A 13,763-nucleotide genomic window follows, 5' to 3' on the forward strand; every position below is an offset into this window, starting at 1 on the left:
AGCTTTAGGGTCAAACATTTGCTGGCCAGTTGCGAAGACTAATTCCTCACTGACAGGAATATTATTGAAAAACACTTTGGAGCTGCAACAATTTGAACCAGCTGGGCAAGAAGTGAACCTCTTTGAAGACCTGGACACTTAACCTTTAACCTCGGTCGCCAGCAGTGTGTTTGCATCACGTGCATGTTGGTTAAACAGTACCCACCTGCGGTACTCAATTTGTCTGAAGCTGCCTTGAATGTGGGTTAGTGGTTCTTAAACAAGTCTGGACAAGTCTGCTTCTATTAATGTACCTCGTGTTTGCCACAACATATGCCCAGACGTCTGCTCACTCTTCCCAGACAAGTCAAGATTTGAGCAGTTATCTCCGACAGGAGGTTTTCCCAAGATAGAGTGAAGCATGGTAGTCTACATATGTGAGGCCTGAGGTGGATTTATGATGTCCTTTATACTCCCTGAGCAACCAACGGGGGAGAAGGAGGATTATTTGAGGCTCGGTTTACATACACAGAGGAGTTTACGGCCTTCAGACTGCACCCACCACCCCACTGACGCCCAAACACTAATCCCCCATGTGCACACACACACTTACAAGACTCCCTGCCATCTGACACATGCCCCCCGCCCGCCCCCCCGAAAGTGTGAGCCAGTAGTTCCTCAGCTTGAAAAGAAGGAAATGTCTCCACAGTTCCCACATCCTTTACTAATTTGGAAACGGTCAAACTGACACTAATAATCAGCGTTGGCCCGAATAACTAATTGATAAAGGAACCCCGTGGAGTTTCTGACCTCCGCTGTGGAGGGGTTTTCCATTAGAAGAGGGTTCCTGTTTTGGTTGGTCCAATGATCTGCAGGTGGTTGTAATGCACCAAGAAACCTAACAATGGGAAGAAGACTCAAAGTAGGGCTCCTACTAACGATTATTTTCTGTATCGATTAATCTGTCAAACATTTTCTCAATGAGTCGATTCATTGTTTGGTCTATAAAATGCGAGGAGATGGTGAAAAACTGTTTCATAAAGCTCAAGATACAACCTAAGATGTCTTTTTTTTGTCCTGACCAACAATCAGCAACTCAAAGATATTCAGTTTATATCATAGAGACCTAAAGAAACCAGGAAATATTCACATTTATGAAGCTGGACTCAGACAATCAGTCGACTAATTGATTAATAGCTCAAATTGCAAGCTTTTAAACATGGATTTAAAGAAAGAATGACGGATTTCAAATACTTCAAGATCCCTTTCTGACATGTTTTCATATATAAAAACACTCTGCTTTAAATAACAATTGGTCTGACAAAGGTTTCCCCACAAAAAAGTTGGATTGGCTAGTTAAATATTCTTACAATTCTACATCTAAAAACATCTTCACCTTCCTCTTCAATACAAATACTAAAATCTATGTAAATACTGTTTAAACCAGCCACAAGATGTCTCCTACTCCACTGTTATAGTCCCATTCTCAGTGTTTGTGCACTGGATGCTTCAAGTTTCCACATCACACTTGTGCAAGCTTAATATTGGATCACGATTGGCGTCCAAACTAGTAGTGATGTCATAAATCTTGCTCGTAAGTTCACGACTTAGACTCAAGATTTTTAACGAGCACAGAGAAACTTTCCCCCTTTTCAGCAGATTAATGTGAAAACAGCTTTTCTACTGCCAAACTCTACAATGTGAAGCTCCAACATCACAGTCAGGTGATAGAAGAATATAATATTTTTTGACTTGGGAGGTTTGGTGGGGGGGGGGGGGGGGGGGGGGGGGTAAATTAAAAAAAAATCGGTATTGCAAATGTTTAAAAGAGGAAGGAAATGCTTTCATAATGTTTGTTAGACCTGAAAAATACACACAATGGCTTTGGTAACACTGAATGTAAACACAACTGCTGTTTATTTACAGGAAAGTCCACAGGGCACCTTTAATCTAGACTGCAACTATTATGATTATCGAGTGATTGTTTCAGTCATTTTTCAAGCTAAAGAGACAAATAATCCCCAGTTCCAGCTTCCCAAGTTGCTGCTTTTCTTTAGGTATTTGGCTTGTGGTCAAACAAAACTCCTCTAGGAAGTTGTAAAAGGTATTTTTCAGCATTTTCTGATACATTTTTAGACCAAATGAATGACTGATGAATTGATAATGTTTGATAGTTTCAGCCTTAAATCATAGTGATCTGTTAAAAATGACTAATAGGTCAGAGAAATACTATTAAAAATCATTAAATACATTTATTACACACATTCATATGCTTCAACACTCTAAAATGAAAATCAAAAAGCCAAAGTCCACAACTGCTGTTCAAAGAGTCCACTCAGCCTCTCTCCTCTTATCACAGCCACCAAACAGCAGGAAACGCCTCTCCACGCTGCTACTGACAGGAAACAATCTACATATCTATAGACATGCCATGACTGGAGCGGCGCGTCACCATGGAGAGTGTTTGTTTGGGAGCGGGATGAAGGCTTGAAGGGAAGAGTTTAGAGAACAACAGAAAAATACACATCCAGTAAACTTACATACAACCTGCTCTCAAAGTGATCAGTCAGGGCAACGAGGAGAAATCTGCACTTTCTTTTTTTGGATTCCCGGCATTTCCAGCAGCACACACCCCTTTTGCCTTGTGTGACCCAACTGCCAAAGCAATTTTAAAACAAAGAGGAAGGAGGGGAGGGGGCTTATAATCTGTGTGGATCTGAAGCCCCTGCAGCTCCTGAAAGGGAATGCAGGAGACGATTGGTCACGCAGGACCCCAGTCAAACTTTCTTGTCAAATATGAGCTCAATTTAAAATGAACCACATGGAGAGAAATCTACCAAGTCAGTGATAACAACCATGTAAATTAATAACCAACAACAAAAATCACAAACTAGTATATTTTCTCATTCTGGGAAGCCATCTGTGTATTGTTTTTTATCTCCTGTGTAGGCGTTAGGAGACAGACTAAGCCTTGGCCTTGACATTATTTGAGGAAAACTCTAATGGTAACAATAGCAGTCAATAACAATGGACTTCATGGTCAGCTTTTCCACAGACAGAGGAGCCAGTCTTTCCTAACACATGTGTCCATCTGCTCAGCATCCTGCTACATAGATCTTGTGATTCAGACATCAAAACATAATATTTATATCCCATTACATCAACCATCTATTCTGCTAAAGCAAAAAGGAGAAACCCAGCTGCCAGGTCCTACAAGAAAAAATGACCCAAGTGTTCACCCAATGAGTCACCCCAGTGGGTTGAATGGAAAACAAGTGCAGAGTAATTTAAGAAAAAGAGATGGTCCAACCTGTCTCCATTGGTTTGTGGATAGTCCAGCTGTCCTGGAGATGTGGCTTCAGTTGCCCTGACTCTCCTCCTCTGCTCACACACTTTTAATGCCTCTCTCAGACTCCGGCTCCTGAAAACCCTTCCCCATGTCCCTCCCCCTGGGCTGCTACGTCTTCTCTGATTGGCTGGGTCGACACTGGAGCCACACTTCTTGAGAGGGTCCACATGGTGGCCATATTTCAGTGCTGAATCTGGGTTAAAATAACAAGAGCTGGAGCTGCAGAGGGTCTCTCCCCTTCTCTCTCTCTCTCTCTCTCTCTTTCGCTCTGTCTCAGTTTCTCTCACCTCCTCACTCTGTTTTCATTGCTCTCTGCACCCTTTCAATCAGCCAAGGCCAACATCTTATTATCAGCCTAAATGAGAATTGCATTTCCACTCTGCAAAAGAAATTTCACACAGAAAACTCGTGTGGTTGCAGTTGCTGATCGCCAATACATCAACAAACATATAACTGCCAGATTAGAAAGCTGTAGTTAACTGACTGATGCAGCAGATGGTTCACTGTCTGAGTAATGCCTTTCTGGCTGATGGGAGCAAAGTGTCCCGGTATTGCTTACAGCAGCACTGCATGCATACATGCATTCGAGCCAACACTGCAGTCAGCGTCAGTGTTTGTAAAACTTTTGTGTTCACTCACACAGCAGAGAGACAAATGAGTTCCATATGAAGATGGAAAAAAAGGGGGCCGACTCACACAGGAAGAGAAGCCGATAGGCCAGACGCATGAACGCAGCGTGGAAAGCCCGAGGAAGAGGCCTTTCTTATCAGTCTGAATGGAAGTTAGGTCATAGTTCCTATTCAATGCAGCTGTTTGTGTCCCCAAACCTAATAAAAACCTCTCCTTTCTCCTTTGACCTGTTTCCAATAAACCCTGGTGACTCATCTTCACCCTGCTGTTGTGAATTGGATGGGAAGAGGTTAATGGGCCATTTTAAAGCCACGCTGTCTCCCGAAAAATGTCTAGCAAAACAACTATTGACCATTTGCTGAGCCCTACTACCCTTTGTTCATGTTTCTACGCCTGTTAAGCTTTCCATTATAACATATAACAGAGGCAAAGATGTCAGGTTTACAACTTCAAAACTAAGCTGTGGGTCATTGATTTTTAGACTGATGTGTACAAAAACAGACGTCTCGTTTCTAGCTGGAAAACGAATGATTTTGTCAGCTGATATGTTGCTGGTGGATTTTATCAGGTCTTGTTAGCCCACTAATTAAGTTAACGTTCATTCCATGGTTGAGGACACACGGTCTACTATTTAATGTTTCCATTTAACCTGATTTAAAGTGAGAACCTTGTAAACCAGGTCTTACTAATGATAATGAAATAAGAATAATAATGTTTATTTATAGAGCGCTTTTCAAAATCCAGCGATGTGGCTAAGCTAATAACATCCTCACTAGCTGATCCAGAAGACACATGAGAAAACTTGTGATGAGAACTGTTTTTTGTGTTTAGCTAACGTAAAGCTATTTCTGTAAAGTAGGTTGTAAACATCCCTAAATCCAGTGAACAGGACAGAGCTGCTAGCATTATAGTAAACTGTAAAGATGGAGATGCTTTTTAACCATTCATTCACGTAGACAACCAACTGCATTATTGCATTTGTGTCCCACTCAGGGGGGGAGTTCCTGTCCTCTGAAATGAAGCCAACGCGGAAGTAACTTAGAACTGCATTCTATCAAACAGCCACCAGGGGGCGACCGTCTCTATACAAGTCAATGGAGAATTCACCAACTTCTCACTTGATTTCTAACCTCAGTAAACGTTTTCAAAATGTGTTTATGGTCTCAATCGCTAGTTTAAAGCCTTCTTCAATGCAGTATGAAGTTCATTTGTGACATTTTGGCCTCCCTGATTTTATATGTGATGATAAAGCAGGGTATGCATTAGGGCGTGGCTACGTCCTGATTGACAGGTTGATTGACCAATGTCCTCGAGATCCAGCCCTCGCAACCAATCACAACCTCCCCGCTCCGCCCATGGCCCCGCCTCATGCCCATATAAGTAGAATCCGTGTTTTTATTTTTCCCAGCATGCACCTGAAATTTTCAAGATGGCGCTGCTTAGATTTGAAACTATTGGCTTCCGAGCAGCAGTCCACAAACCAATGGGTGACGTCACGTTTCTTTTATACAGTCTATGGTACCTACTGACCCCTGACCCTGTTACATACTGCCCCTACTGTTCATGTGCGCATTGCATCTAGTAGACATTGTAGCATTAATTTCTGAGGATGTGCACAACCAATGCTCCAAATAGACACAGGATACATGAGGCAGCAATCATGTGCACACAAACACGTACTTAAAAGCAAATATATCTCTAACCCTAATAGCATCCAGGCCCAGCTTCCATAACAGGATAATACATAGTTGATATTATACTTATTTATACTAAATAATAGGGTCCTTGGCCTTTGCAGTAATGTTTGGCTACTATTATAGATACCAACCTTGTTAGCCGTATGCTAACGATTAAGAGCAGATAAATAGTCGGATTCATTCTTTACATTTCTTGTCTTGTGTTTTTGGTTTTGGAAAGGTGATGAAAAGATCCCACTCTCCAAACTCTTGCTAATCACTGTCTGGAGGATGATCAGTTTTTTTTTTTTAAAGTACCTCTATAAAAGACCCTTTCTGTTTATATTCTCATGGCTATCAGGAGCCAACCCTGACTGAGAGCGGATCTAGTTCTCACATATCATGTTTGTGATTTGGGGATGCCGATACAGATCAGACAGAGACTGACTACAGATCGTCTTACAGGCTAATAGGAAGCCGGCGGTGCTGCTGAAGCCAGAGCTGAAGATGCTCCGGGAGATTTCTCTTGGCAGCCTGAGGAGCACCGACACAGCGCAGACCCTCACATCAAAGACCAGCGGATCAGAAGAGACAGCACGGAGAGATCCTCAACAGTCCTGATCGTAGCAGCACATCCGCACACATGTACGCACCAGACACATGCCAGGCATCATTCATACAGACTCAACTAAGCACTGAGTCTGGCTGTGGACTGCTGGCCATTCATCTTTCCTTGTCAGAGTCTGGTCAATAGTATCATGTAGATCTGAGGGAAAAAAATGAGTCTGAAGCACAGCCGAGTGAAAACAGCTTGATAACAGCTCCAATACAGCCAAGATGTGGATGACGGTATTTTATGGAGTGGCCTGAACATGAAAATCTTGACATTTTCTTTCTTTGGTTTCAAAATCCTTGATTCAATTATAACATACTGTTTAGCAAAAGTAACCTCACCCAAAAAATGTTTTAAAAGTAGTAAACTTGTATTTATTACTTGTGTCAGATAGAATAAAACTTTACAAATCATTATGTCAAATAGCAATTATGGGCTAGTAGAAGTTAAAACAGGCTAAATGCACCATCTAAAAAGGATGAAACAAGCAGAAACTGTTGATTTTTGAAATACTAAAACTTTCTTATGTGTACAAGAACGAAAAGAAAAAACATGTATATGCTCAGTATAAAAGCAGATTAGTGAAGGCCTGGCCGATTACTTTGTTGTAGTTTTGTTTGCCTGACAATTGCTACGGACCCACAAGCATTTCCAAGTTAAACTACACTACTTTGTAAGATCATAATCTTTGTTTTCAGATTTCATACTGAGCGGGTAATTTTAAGCAGGAGCCACAGACATGTTTGATGAATTATTTATCGATTTTAAAAGGTGCAGTGTGTAGAATTTAGCAGCATCTAGCAGAACGGGCATGGCATAAAAGGGATATAATATTAATAAGTATGTTCTAATTAGTGTATAATCACCTTAAAATGACAATCATTGTGTTTTCATTACCTTATAATGAGTCCTTTATATATACATACATAGAGAGGGGCTCCACTTCAACGGAGCCCACCATGTTGCACCATTATGTTTCTACAGTAGCCCAGAGCAGACAAACCAACTACTGGCTCTGGAGAGAGACTTTTGCATGTTTTTGCGAGTTTCGTGGCCACTGTAGGTTGTCCTACATGCTTTGAAAGGGGGGAGAGATATTCAGTTAGTTGCAATCTGCAGCCTCGCCACTAGATGTCACTAAATCCGACACGCTGCACCTTTAAGGGCGTTTGCACTGTTTCTTTACAAGAACTGCGGTTCCGACCTGCGGTTACAAGACCTCTGCTTCTAAGCTGATTTAGCCTGGCTCATAGCTGTAACATTAAGCCTCCAAAGAGAGAAAGACGCTCTCATGCATGAACAAGAGATTTATTTCTGTGGCAGTAAATACAACACATGGGCCTACGCGGCATTGTGCTATATTCAGAGCTTCGCTGGATGTGTAGGACTGACAAAAAGCTCATTGTTTTAAGTTTTACAGCCAGCAACTTTACTTTTTTGGTTCACTCTGACTCTCTGATCATTTCCAGCCACAGCAGACAGCTGTTTTCAGCAAAAAAAGCTCCAATATACACACTGAAAAAGTTAGCACGTGAACACAGTGGAGTATTCAGCTGCTCGAAAACAGAGATAAAAGGAAGTATATTGGACTAAATTCACCAGGTGGCCAGTAATACAGCTCAAAATGATTGTGAATGTTGCTCCGTTGCTGCTGAAGTTCGCCAACAACTTTACAAGGTGAATTATATTAATGTTGTGTCTCCAAGTGGCCACAAAATATAATAAAATGAATGCTTAATGTTTTAATGTTAAAGAGCAATACTTCAGCTTTGAAACTAGGTATTACTAGGTAAGATATTTTTATGTTAAAGTGAGGAAAAGTGCAAACAGACAGTATCTGTAAGTAAAGAAGAAAGCTATCTCATGAGTGTGTACTGTACACTTATCTTGATGAAGTCAAACAAAGATGTGAACATGACTACAACACAGGTTTTGTGTCTATACACCTGTGACCTAAATATTCAGGTGCTCCAAAGCCTCAGTTTGATGAATCAGTCAAGACTGAGTCAGGAAGGAACTGATTTCATACTACAAAAACCAAATGTTTTATTTTGGCTCGTGTCGACACATGATTCCCGGACATGCCTCGGATATCTCAATGAGGTTTTTTATCTCCACGTGTTTTCAATCGGAGCTGCACTTGCACGTGTTACGTCACTCAGACTCCAGCCACCCTGAAGAGGCTATGTAGGGTTCAGTTTTGTTAAAAAGCCCCCGTGGAAAGAGATAGCAGCCGAGGAGAGACATATGGAAAGAGATGGACGGACAGATGGAATATTTGCCTCTGAAGGGAGCTTATGGAGTTTCCAGTTGAGGAAAATAATAATGACAGCTGGCTGTGTGGTGAAATCAGATGCAGATTACTAGGAAAACACACTAAAGTGCAAAACAAATGTCTAGACTAGTACAATATCTGATATCTGATGGTAGCATATGGATATAGACGTTATACCCTTCTCATTTTATCTTTTAGAGATGTAAGACATTTCATCTTTTCTACCACCCCCCCAAAAATTCATGTGTAGTTTAAAAGCCGATATGGAGGACAGATGGGTCTTCTTGTGGCGCTGCTATACATTCGCTTCTCTGTGCAATCAGAGAAGTCACAGCTGAGTTTGAATGCCACAGAGGGAGCAGCTACGACCATCTGGCCACGTCAAGGCCACAACTACAAAAAAGGCCCATCAACAGGCACATGGAGGCAGATGTTTAACATGCACACACACACACACACACAGGGGGAAAGACCCGCATCTACAGAGCACCATATATTTTCTTAACTCGTACACTGGGTTGGGTTGGGCTGGGTGTTGTCGATATTTATGTCAATGCAAAAAAACCTGAGCCACACACGCTTCTATACCTTACTTTAAAAAGGAATATTTGATTTAGTGAAAGAAGGTCTTAAGCAGCTGCACAAGAAGAGGTGCAATTTTTGATGCTATCTTTCAATACGAGATAGTTTCTGACTCCGCGCCACGGACACATCTTGTTGAGAGCAAAAAATTTATCGAGGTATGGTAATTTTCATGATTTTAACAGAGACGTTGGAGGTGTTAAAACAATTTTCTGCTAAGTTACAAAGCATCTTTTCTTCTACAAAATATCTCCACTGACAACTTTGACATCTTAATCATGTATTTGACATTGATCCATTTATTTAATACGACAGCTGAGGTCAAGAGACAGATAAATTTCCCCAGTAAGGTCACGCCACATCATTTTTATCCATTATGCCTCTGTCAGCTGTGGTTGCACTTCACCATATCTTAGTGTGGGTGTGTTATCTCTGCAACATTTTTGCTAATTTATGAACTTTCTCTGGAGTGCCGCTGGAGCATAAACACACGGATGTGTTGAAGGTGAGGAAATCCTAACGCTGAGCTCCAAGGGAAGCAGGACGGGAGCGTGGGAAAGAGAAAAGGAGGGGGAAAAGAAATAATGGCAACGATGTAGAAACCTGCCTGTTGAACAGATCTCACAGCTCACAGTCAGCAGGGAGTACACCTGCGAGAGGTGTGGAGCTAACATGTCGGCCGCAGACGTGCAACACCTCCGACTGACAGAGAAGTTGGAGGAATTGTGGAGAAATGAGCACTTAGTGGGGGGAAAAGAAAATAATTTAAACTATCCCAGGAGTCTTTTTTACTACAAATACATACATAGAACATAATAAAAACATAGCATAGCAGTGTACACATGAACACATGTGAACCCGGGCACACAAAACATGCACACCTCTATTTGATCTCCGTGTTAGTGGTCAACTGTTTTGCCTTGGAAACATCTGTTTATATGCTCTAACTGCCTGTGTGTCAGTCTGGTTTGGGTGGTGAGTTGGACCAGGAGGAGGGACAGGGATAATTTTTCAGCTGTGCGTCTGGTTAGAAAAGGCGGAGGTCAACAATCCCTCATCTTCTCATATTGACCATAACACCCCCTTGCATGGTGAGCCCACGCCATGAAGGTTAAGAGGGTGATGGAAAACAAAGACCATCTGACACATCACAGTCTGGCTTCAAAGTGGGTGGCCAGCCAGACCGCCACGAACAGGGAGGGTTTCACTGGATAGCCATCTTGTGAAAAGATTTCTCTGTGCTGTTCTCCACAAATGAACTTTTTCTTTTTTTTTTTCCTTTTTTTTTTGTCCCTGGCTTGCCTCCATCTGCATGGCATCTCTGAGCAGTTAAATATCAGCTCGTGCTGTTTGAGCTGAGGATTAAAGAGGCTGAGGAACGGCAACAAAACGGAGATAACATCCAGTATTGTGCCACAGGGCTCTCACAGAGCGATAACAACAGGGCGCAACAATCACTACTACTGTTTGTTGTGTAGAAACCAAAGCAGAGAAACTGGTCGCTGCGTGACTTTACAGACAGACATTCCTCGGGTATTTAGGGTGAATGAGTGTAATGTGGGACAGTGCCAAATGTGGGACACCTAAGCTCAAATGCATCTGTTTTTCCTACCAAATGCTACTACTTAAGACTGCTGTCAAATTAAACCCGGGGCGTAATTGAAATCACATGACTGCAAACATGTGATGCTGTAGACTCTGGCAGGGCAATCTTGCAACTTGGAAACTTGTTGTAAAGTCCAGCCAAAGGTCAATGACAAAGGATTCAGAGTAATTGAATGTTATATGATATAAATTTGCCATAAATCAAGCAATGTTTTTAATTTTTAACAGATTGTGTTTATGATATATTCATGCCTTAAAATGTGTTGTAATATGGTGAAAATATGTTCTGTGGTGTTGCATTCAAGGGTGCCAGAACATGTGAGAACTATAGTTGTTGGCTGCCAGTGAAGTATTTCATCCTCAAGCTATGTTTGCTGCTAGAAAATCCAACCTGGAAGACAAAACTATGAGAACATATTCAACATGTGAGAAGTAGAATGTGAATTTGTTGCATTAAAATGTTGATGTTTGGAAATTTAACAAAGCTCTGTTGTCAAACTGTCCTCGAATGCATCAACAGGAGAGTTTCCACAGAGTTACCTGCTTAAAGCTGCATTATCACGCAATGAAAATTTATTCTTAGCAAAAATATAAAGGTGATAAAATGAGAAATTGTCCTTCTTATGCAAAGTCTGTGCAAGCTGATTTCCATACTATGGTGAAATCTATCAAAATCAGTTATAAGTTAAAGGTTATGTTACTCTTTGGAACATTTGGTTTTCCTTCTTCCTCACTGAAGATGTATTTTTCAGGCACTTAATCATCGAAAATATTCAACAAAGTGAAATATCACTTTAAGAAATTAGCGGCCACATTCTTCACACCTATTTCCTCTGACTGCTGATGGACTGGGGAGCCCGAGGAGCCCCAGCACTTCTCTGTTTCCCCACTGTTAGCGCTGGGGGGGGCCCTCAGGCCTAACACTGTCTCCATTATGCTTAACCATTTCCAGCCCCACCTTAGCCCTGAAAAATAGCCTCGGGATCCATAAACGCAGGGGGTTGCATTGGAGAAAAGTAAAGTCCTTCCACTTCAAATCCCACCGCTTCTGTTTTCCAGACCCGACTCAGGAAATCAGTCACTCCGCTGAGCTCGGGGTGGATGGTATTTGGGCAGATCTCTGGAGGGCTAAGAGAGTATTGTTCTCACTGTGTTTTGTGCTTGGGATGAGTGCAGTTTAATCCTAACTTCCCCGTGGCTCTAACCTGTTGCACCCAACCGAGTTTCCCACTATTGGACAAAACAACACAACCCCCCCCCCGGCTCCCCCCCCCCTGCAAGCTGAGACCTTCGCTGGCTGCTTTATCTAAAACGCCCCTGGAGGCAGAGCCATAGCTGTTGTGGGCACTCCAAGCTTAACCTGATACTCTGCTCAAAATCAAAAGTAAGCACTGTGAGGAACAAGTGGAGTGGGAGGGAGGGAGGGAGGGAGGGAGAGGGGGAGGAAGAGGAGGAGGAGGGGGGGGTAGCCATGAGTTGGCACCGGACTCTCTCAAGTTTCGGATAATAGTAAAGTATCAACTGATATCATCCTCTGCTCTCAGGCTCTTGGCAAAACACGGTTAAGACGGCATGTGTGGGAGGTGAGGAGACGAGCGATGGAGACAAATGAGAGGTGGAAGCTGAGAGAAAAGGGAGGAGGTCGAGGACAGAGAGAAGAGGTGGGAAGCTGAGAAATGAAGAAGCGTGTTGGTATTGTTGGACTAGTTTCGGAAAGTGGGGGGTGAAGCGAGATGTGTAAAGCGCTTTCTCTCGCACACAAAGAGATGAGTGTAGAAGAGTCTTACAAAAAAAAAAAAAAATCGGTCCCGTGTCAGATTATACCAAAACACAGTGGATATGGACACCGCCGCTGTATCCCGCAGACACAATAGGAAAAATCTGTCTGTATTAGAGCTGACATGGCAGAGTTTTTAAACAGTCGTGTCTCATATTTCTGGAATAAAATCAGCAGGGACATCCCTCGAATACAGCTGAGAATATATCGATAGAAGCTAAAACTAATATGACACTTTGAACTAACTTCCTGATGTAAATAAGTAACTCAGAGATTCGCCATCTGTGGCCGCCGCGTATTCCCATTTTGATGTATCCGATTCGGAGGCAAAAACAAGTACGAGATAACAGGAAACAGGCAGCTGACATGAAGTCTCCCTATTTTTGGTGCAAAGTGACAAACGATTATTCTGTTTATTATCCTTAGGGGAGGGGGTTTCCACTTTTTAAAATGACCTTCACAGGTGGTCCCCTGCTCAATATCACTCAATCCATTGTTTTGCTTCATATTGGAAAAACATGCACCCTTCTCCCAACCTTACTCCCCCCCCCCCCTCCTCAAAAACAACCCCCCCCCCCAACTTCCTACTTCATCCAGATAAATATACCAGATAGATAGTCAGAGTCAGCATGACATACAATGAAAATACAGCATGTGGAAGATGCTGCTTTATCTTCAGTTACCTCTCGAGAGAGCTTTGACTCCAATGCAGAAGCAGAAACAGCAACAGCAGCAGTCCAGCTGTTGGGTAACATGATAAATGGACGGCATTGAACGATGATTTATAGTTTTGTAAAAGCAGAAAAAAGGATATTTCTGCAACAAAAAATTGGTAATGTTACAATCTTTGCTTTGTTCTTTGTGATTTACTGTTTAGATTTACCTCCACAGGACTATAAAATGATCAAATAAATACATCTGGGAGGGAAAATGTGTTATTTCATTAACTCTTCATAGATATAGACATATGCAAGCCTTGATGATGAGCCAAACATAGACATTTTAGTCTTTTTAAAAGGGATGCTTGGCTGATTTTATACTTTAACAGTCAATAAATGAATCAATGAGAGTACTACTCAGCCTTTGAAGGCAGCTATAGATTGTCCTTTGTGGGTTTGAAGGTAGAAACCTTAAGTCTGAGAGAATAAAATAAGAGATAATAAGTAGTGTAAAGAGCAACTTTATTGTAGTCTCAAAATAAAGTTCTTTAGATTTGTAGTGTCGATGAGTTTTAAGCTTTTTTAGACCTTGGAAGTTGATGAAATTTTGCCAGAAAT

At 41.9% G+C, this 13,763-nt stretch overlaps 1 protein-coding gene across 2 annotated transcripts in view; it reads right to left on the bottom strand.

Moving 5' to 3' along the window:
• Positions 1-13,763, bottom strand: part of LOC128380436 (LHFPL tetraspan subfamily member 2a protein) — a 34,959-nt gene that overhangs the window by 20,424 nt on the left and 772 nt on the right. Inside the window, exon 1 of one of the 2 annotated variants that reach the window (XM_053340248.1) lies at positions 3,290-3,635. The exons of the other annotated variant lie outside the window; for it this stretch is intronic. The gene's annotated coding sequence lies outside the window, so the exon portion shown is untranslated. Of the gene's footprint in view, positions 1-3,289; positions 3,636-13,763 lie in introns of those variants that run through there. 2 annotated transcript variants of the gene reach the window in all.

Source organism: Scomber japonicus, chromosome 19, assembly GCF_027409825.1.
Source record: "Scomber japonicus isolate fScoJap1 chromosome 19, fScoJap1.pri, whole genome shotgun sequence".
Taxonomy (NCBI): domain Eukaryota; kingdom Metazoa; phylum Chordata; class Actinopteri; order Scombriformes; family Scombridae; genus Scomber; species Scomber japonicus.